Source organism: Sapajus apella, unplaced genomic scaffold (assembly GCF_009761245.1).
Source record: "Sapajus apella isolate SASKATOON/1434 unplaced genomic scaffold, GSC_monkey_1.0 scaffold18, whole genome shotgun sequence".
NCBI classification, from domain to species: Eukaryota; Metazoa; Chordata; class Mammalia; order Primates; family Cebidae; genus Sapajus; species Sapajus apella.
Window position 1 is genome coordinate 2,708,745 of NW_022436958.1, and position 6,809 is coordinate 2,715,553.

The following is a 6,809-nucleotide window of genomic DNA, read 5'->3' on the forward strand; positions in this document are numbered from 1 at the left end:
GAAAAAATGGTGGATAGAAGGCAGGACTAACTTGCAGCTACACCTCAGATGGACAGAACAGCATATGGAGGCTCATTTTGTAAACTTTTGCTCTAAAATCTACCATAGGAACATACCAGAAAAACCAAAAGAATACAAGAGACCCTTTAAAAGAAGCAGGTTGCTGCTGCAAACTCCATGAGACAGCCAAAAACTATGAGTGCCCAAAGCGTAAGAGGGGTAAAATCTACCTTCTAACACACACCCTCACTGGGGAACCTGTCAATTCAGATCACAGGAGAAACATCTAACCTTACCTAGATCTGAAACAAATTTAGAGAGCCAAGAGAAATACAAAAGTAGAAGAAGCAGTCAGAAGAGCCCTTTAGGCACTGCCAGTCCTCAGGAAAGCCATTTCTGATTTCATCTCACACGGGTCCTCAAGGAGGGCTGTCAGTGGAAATGGGGAGGATCACAGGGAAAAGGAAACTTCCAGCAGGTCTCTGTCATAATTTTGACTGAACACAAATTTTCCTGGACACAATTCAGGGCAGCGGAGGGAAATGCAGATATCAGCACAAAAGCGGTGGCCAGAAAGCGACGGGACCAGAAAGCCCTGCTTACTTTCTCAGTAGGAAGGCTTATTGCCCTGCTCATAGGCTGTCTGTATATAAACTCAGTGCTGTTGATGGGGCACGATGGGAGTGAGACTGGCCTTGCTGGCTGCAAGGGAATTGGGTGATGCCTGTCACTGCTGGCTTTCCCCTACTTCTCTGGTGATCTGTATGAAACAGAAGAAATAGCCATAATCGCCCTGAGAATATAACTCCATTGGCCTGAGAAACACACCCCCATGCCCCACAGCAGCTGCAGCAAGCCCTATCCAAGAAGAGTCTGAGCTCACATTACCTAAACCTGCTCCTACCTGATGGTCTTTCTCTACCAGCCCTGGTAGCCAAAGACAAAAGATATAATCTCTTGGGAACTCTACGGGCCCACCCATCACCTGAGAAACCCGAATACTTAATACAGGCAACCTTAGGGCAAGCTTGTATCAGCTGATGCTCTCTTGAAATCACCACCTCCTGGCTGGAGACCAACCAACTGCTAGCAAAATTAGCATTCAAGAAAACCAGTGCACTAAACACAACAATAACCAAGGACCCTCACAGAGTCCACAACACTCCCCTATTGCCTCCACTGGAGCAGGTGTTGATTTCCATGGCTGAAAGACCTGAAAAACAATCACATCACAACTCTTTGCAGACTCTCCCCAGTATTAGCCCAGAGTATGGCAGCCCTACTGGGTGGTTAGTCCCAGAAGAGCAATAACAGTCACTGCAGTTCAGCTCTCAGGAAGCCCCATCTCTAGGGGAAGAGGGAGAATAGCACATCAAAGGATCACCTCATAGAACAAAAGAATCTTAGCAGACCTAGAGCCCCAAATCTTTCCTCTGACATAGTCTACCAAAATGAGAAGGAACTAGAAAAACAATTCTGGTAATATGACAAAGCAAGGTTCTTTAACACCTTCAAAAGATCATACTAGCTCACCAACAATGGATCCAAACCAAGAAGAAATCTTAGAAATGTCAGTAAAAGAATTGAGAAGGTTGATTATTAAGCTGCTTAAGGAGGTACCAAAGAATAGTGAAAGCCAACTTAAAGAAATTTTTAAAAATACAGAACATGAATGAAAAAATATCCAGAGAAACAGCATAAATAAAAAACAATTACAACTTCTGTAAATAAAAGACGTACTTAGAGAAATGCAAAATACACTGGAATATCTCAACAACAGAATCGAACAAGTAGAAGAAAAAACTTCAGAGTTCGAAGACCAGGCATTTGAATTAACCTAATCCAACAAAGACAAAGAAAAAAGAATCTACAACAACAACAAAAAACAGCAAAGCCTCCAAGAAGTTTGGGATTATGTTAAATGATCAAACCTAAAAATAATTAGGGTTCCTGAGGAAGATGAGAAGTCTAAAAGTTTGGAAAACATATTGAGAGAATAATCAAGGAAAATTTCCCTGGCCTTGCTAGAGAACTAGAAATCCAAATTCAAGAAGCTCAAAGAACACGAGGTAAATTAATCACAGAAAGATCATCACCTAGGCACACAGTCAGCAGGTTACCTAAAGTCAAGATGAAGGCAAGAATATCAAGAGCTGTGAGACAAAAGCATCAGGTAGCCTGCAAAGGAAAACCTATCAGATTAACAGCAGATTTATCAGCAGAAACCCTACAAGCTAGAAGGGATTGGAGTCCTATTTAGCCTCCTTAAACAAAACAATATTCAGCCAAGAATTTTATATCCAGTAAAACTAAGCTTCATAAAGGAAAGATAAAATATTTTCAGATAAACAAATGCTGAGAGAACTCACCACTACCAGTGCCAGCTCATAGACTATACTATAAGAGCTGCTAAAAGGAGATCTGCATCTTAAAACAAAACTTCAAGATATAAAAAACAGAACTTCCTTAAAATACAAATCTCACAGGGCCTATTATACAATACACAATGAAACAAAAATGATGAGTAGAACAGTACCTCACATCTCAATACTAACACTGAATGTACAGGGCCGAACTGCTTAATTTAAAAGATACAGAATGGCAGAATGAATAAGAATTCACTAATGATGTATTTGTTGTCTTCAAGAGACTCATCTGATATATAAGGCCTCAGATAAACTTAAGGTAAAGGGGTGGAAAAAGATATTCCATGCAAATGAACACCAAAAGTGAGCAGGAGTAGCTATTCTCATATCAGACAAAATAGGCTTTAAAGCAACAACAGTTAAACAAGACAAACAGGGACCTGTATAATGATAGAAGAACTAGACCAACAAGAAAATATCACAATCCTAAATATATATGCACCTAACACTGGAGCTCCCAAATTTATAAAACAATTACTACTAGATCTAAGAAATGAGGTAGATAGCCACACAATAATAGTGGGGGACTGCAATACACCACCGACTGCAGTGAACAGGTCATCAAGACAAAAAGTCAAGAAACTAACAATGGACTTAAACTATATCCTAGAACAAACTGACTTAAATATTGACAAAACATTCTACCCAACAACTGCATAATATACATTCATCAACACATAGAACATTCTCCGAGATAGACCAAGGTCTATCTTGTATCAGCGGATGCTCTCTTGAAAGCTCTGCCTCTTGGCTGGATAAACCTTGTTTTGTGGCGTAGTACCAAATAGGCCACAAAACTAGACTCAATAAAATTAAGAAAATCAAAATTATATCAAGTACTCTCTCAAACCACAGTAGAATAAGATTGGACATCAACTCCAAAAGGATCCCTCAAAATCACAAAAATAAATGGAAATTAAATAATCAGATGCTCCTGAATGATTGTTGGGTCAACAATGAAATCAAGGTGGAAATATAAAAATTATTTTTACTGAACAGTAATAGTGACATAACCTATCAAAACCTCTGGGATACAGCAAAGGCAGGGCTAAGAAGAAACCTCATGGCATTAAATGCCTACATCAAAAAGTTTGAAAGAGCATAAATAGACAATCTAAGGTTATACCTCAAGGAACTAGAGAAACAAGAACAAACCAAACTGAAACGCAGAAGAAGAAAAAAAAATAACAAGTATCAGAGCAGAACTAAATGAAATTGAATCAAAAAAATCCATAAGACAAATAAAACAAAAAAACTTTCTTTCTCTTTTGTTTGAGATGTCTCAGTCTGTCGCCCAGGCTGGAGTGTGGTGGCATGATCTTGGCTCGCTACAATCTCTGCCTCCTGGGCTCAAGCAATCATCCCTGCCTCAACATCCTGAATAGCTGGGATTACTGGCACCTTCTACCACATATGGTTAATTTATGTTTTTTTGGGTTTTTTTGGTAGAAATGGGGATTCACCACGTTGGCCAAGCTGGTCTTGAACTTCTGACCTCAGATGATCTGCCTGCCTCAACCTCCCAAAGTGCTGGGATTACAGGTGTGAGCTACCAAGCCCAGCCAACAAAATTGGTTTTCTGAAAAGATAAACAAAATTGATAGACCATTAGTGCAATTAACCAAGAAAAGAAAACAGAAGATCTAAATAAGCTAAATTAGAAATGAAATGGGAGATATTACAACTCATACCACAGAAATACAAAAGATTATTCAAGTATACTGTGAATGCCTGTACACGCACAAACTAGGAAACCTAGAGGAGGTGATACGTTCCTGGAAACACACAATTTTCCTCAACCAGGAAGAAATAGAAACTCTGAGCAAACCAATAACAAGCAGCAAGACAGAAATGGTAATTTTAGCTTTCCCATCTTGCAAGATGGCGGGTGAAAAAGTTGAGAAGCCGGATACTAAAGAGAAGAAACCTGAAGCCAAGAAGGCTGATGCTGGTAGCAAAGTGAAAAAGGGTAACCTCAAGGCTAAAAAGCCCAAGAAGGGGAAGGCCCATTGCAGCCGCAATCCTGTTCTTGTCAGAGGAATTGGCAGATATTCCCGATCTGCCATGTATTCCAGAAAGGCCATGTACAAGAGGAAGTACTCAGCGGCTAAATCCAAGCTTGAAAAGAAAAAGAAGGAGAAGGTTCTTGCAACTGTTACAAAACCAGTTGGTGGTGACAAAAACGGCGGTGCCCGGGTGGTTAAACTTCACAAAATGCCTAGGTATTATCCTACTGAAGATGTGCCTCGAAAGCTGTTGAGCCACGGCAAAAAACCCTTCAGTCACCACGTGAGAAAACTGCGAGCCAGCATCAACCCCGGGACCATTCTGATCATCCTCACTGGACACCACAGGGGCAAAAGGGTGGTTTTCCTGAAGCAGCTGGCTAGTGGCTTATTACTTGTGACTGGACCTCTGGTCCTCAATCGAGTTCCTCTGCGAAGAACGCACCAGAAAGTTGTCATTGCCACCTCAACCAAAATTGATATCAGCAATGTAAAAATCCCAAAACATCTTACTGATGCTTACTTCAAGAAGAAGAAGCTGCAAAAGCCCAGACACCAGGAAGGTGAGATCTTCGACACAGAAAAAGAGAAATACGAGATTACAGAGCAGTGCAACATTGATCAGAAAGCTGTGGACTCACAGCTTTGATTTACCAAAAATCAAAGCTATTCCTCAGCTCCAGGGCTACCTGCGATCTGTGTTTGCCCTGACAAATAGAATTTATCCTCACAAATTGGTATTTTAAATGTCCTGATGATCTAATTAAATAACTGATTACCTTTAAAAAAGAAATGGTAATTTTAAAAATCACCAACAAAAAAAAGACCAGAACCAAATGGATTCATAGCTTAATTCTATGAGACATTCAAAGAAGAATAAGTACCAATCTTACTGACACTATCCCAAAAGATAAAGAGGGAATCCTCCCTAAATCATTCTATGAACCCTGCATCACCCTAATGCCAAAACCAAGAAATGACATAACAAGAAAAGAAAACTACATACCAATATCCCTGATGAATACCAATGTAAAATTCCTCAACAAAATACTAGCTAAGCAAATATAACGGCATATCAGAAACATAATCCATCATGATAAAGTGGGTTTTATACCAGGGATGCAGGTATAATTTAACATGCACAAGTCAATAAATGTGATATACCACATAAACAGAATTAAAACCAAAAATCACATGATCATCTCAATAGATGCAGAAAAATCATTTGAAAAAATCCAGCATCCATTTATGATTAAAACTCTCAGCAAAATTGGCATAGACGAGACATTCCTTAAGGTAATCAAAGCCATCTATGACAATCCATAGCCAACATTATACTGAATGAGGAAAAATTGAAAGCATTCCCCCTGAGAACTGGAACAAGACAAAGATGTCCAGTTTTACCATTTCTATTCAACATAGTACTGGAAATCCTAGCCAGAGCAGTCAGAGAAGAGAAAGAAAAGGCATTCAAATTGGTAAAGAGGAAATAAAACCATCACGGTTCACTGATGAGATAACTGTATACTTGGAAAACCATACAGATATGTCCAAAAAGCTCCTAGATCTGATAAATGAATTCAGTAAAGTTTCAAAATACAAAAGAAATGTACACAAATCAGTAGCACTGCTATATACCAACAGTGGCCAAACTGAGAATCAAGTCAATAACTCAATGCCTTTTACAATAGAGGCAAAAAACAAACAAAAAACCCAATACCTGTATTGGTCCATTTTCATACTGCTATAAAGAACTGTCCAAGACGGGGTAATTTATAAAGGAAAAAAGGTTTAATTGACTCACAGCTCAGTATGGCTGGGGAGACCTCAGGAAACTTACAATCATGGCAGAAGGTGAAAAGGAAACAAAGCATTTCTTCACAAGGTGGCAGGAAGAAGTGCTGAGTGAAGAGGGGAAGGAGCCCTTTATAAAACCATCACGTCTTATAAGAACTCACTATCATGAGGTCAACATGGGGGAACTGTCCCCATGATTAAATTATCTCCACCTGGTCTCTCCCTTTACATGTGGGGATTATGAGGATTACAATTCAATAGGAGATTTGGGTGGGGGCACAAAACCTAACCATATCATTCTGTCCCAACCCCTTCCAAACCTCATGTCTCTTTTACATTTCAAAACCAATCATGCCTTCCCAATCGTCCCCCAAAGTATTATATATATATGCACACACTTTAAGTTCTGGGATACATGTGCAGAATGTGCAGGTTTGTTACATAGGTATACACATGCCATGGTGGTTTGCTGCACCCATCAACCCGTCATCTACATTAGGTATTTCTTCTAATGCTATCTCTCCCCTAGCCTCCCATTTCCCAACAAGCCCCAGTGTGTGATGTTCCTCTCCCTGTGTCC

General features: G+C 39.7%; 1 pseudogene across 1 annotated transcript; it reads left to right on the forward strand.

Moving 5' to 3' along the window:
• The first annotated feature begins 4,270 nt into the window (after window positions 1-4,270).
• On the forward strand, window positions 4,271-5,174 carry LOC116556863 (annotated as a pseudogene). The gene has a single exon (XR_004271202.1). The product of XR_004271202.1 is annotated as a 60S ribosomal protein L6 pseudogene (transcript).
• The last annotated feature ends 1,635 nt before the right edge of the window (window positions 5,175-6,809 follow it).